Source organism: Lissotriton vulgaris, unplaced genomic scaffold (genome assembly GCF_964263255.1).
Source record: "Lissotriton vulgaris unplaced genomic scaffold, aLisVul1.2 SCAFFOLD_3031, whole genome shotgun sequence".
Taxonomy (NCBI): domain Eukaryota; kingdom Metazoa; phylum Chordata; class Amphibia; order Caudata; family Salamandridae; genus Lissotriton; species Lissotriton vulgaris.
In genome coordinates this window covers 191,347-192,314 of record NW_028251362.1, presented here as the reverse complement: position 1 = coordinate 192,314, position 968 = coordinate 191,347, and the positions used below count along the sequence as shown (strand labels likewise).

The window sequence follows — 968 nt, the reverse complement described above, 5'->3', positions numbered from 1 at the left end:
ACAAAATGCCAGAAATCTCATGGACCATCCCCGAATGTATACCCCAACAGGGAAAAAACGTCCACGATCCCACCAACAAGAGATGATGGCATAGCCGCATGCACCAGCAGCGCAGACAGCGCAAAACAGTCCAAGAAAAACTGCAAAAGATGCTACCTGGACAAAGAGAATGCAAATTTCCAAAGCACAGCATGAAAATGAACATCCCAAGTCACATTGACAGCATAGGCAGGACTTGAACCCTCAGCACATGACAGCCAGTGACACCAGAGGCATATGACATACCAATGAGCAACAGCTCCGTGGATGCACCGGAGAGGAAGCCCCTTCAAACATGGCGAGCAAAGGAGTAAACCCCATATATGGAACGCTTCACGAATCTGCATGTCATCCTTGTGCAGGGGCCATGCTAATCTACTCTGTATCGTTCCAGGCTTAGTATATGTGCTGCCGAAGCGAGCACCAGGAAAACACCCAACACACCAATAAAGGAAGTGCCCAGCAACCTCCAGGAAACACTGCCCCAAACAGTAATCTCATATGTGAGAACAGAAAATAAACAAAAAAGGGCAGCCCTGCAGTCTCCACCCACAGCCACATATGAAGAACATGGCCGCAGGGGCCGGCCACTGCACTAAAGCACCAGCGCCGGAACGACCTGGGGCCAGAACACCAGGAGGGCTCCCCGCCCCAGCCCAGCACATGAACGGGGAGCATCCTGACCCCAGAACAGGAGCGTGGCCGGCCGGAGGACCGGAGCGGCCGCGCTGGTAAAAACATGAAAAGACCATAAACAGAAGCATTTAAAAATGCAAAAGAAAGACTCACGGCACCGCCAAATCAAGCAAACAGGAACAGAGGCAGGAACCGGGAGCACCAGCGTTCCGACAGCCGTCGGAGCAGAAAAAAAAACAGGCATGGCGGTGGGTGGGAGGGGCTTATGTCACCTTCGACCTTTGGATTTCTGG

The 968-nt window shown here is 52.5% G+C and overlaps 1 non-coding gene across 1 annotated transcript; it reads right to left on the bottom strand.

Moving 5' to 3' along the window:
• Window positions 1-356: 356 nt before the first annotated feature.
• Window positions 357-463, bottom strand: LOC147662938 (U6 spliceosomal RNA). The gene has a single exon (XR_015305462.1). It is a non-coding gene; the product is annotated as a U6 spliceosomal RNA (small nuclear RNA).
• Window positions 464-968: the final 505 nt, after the last annotated feature.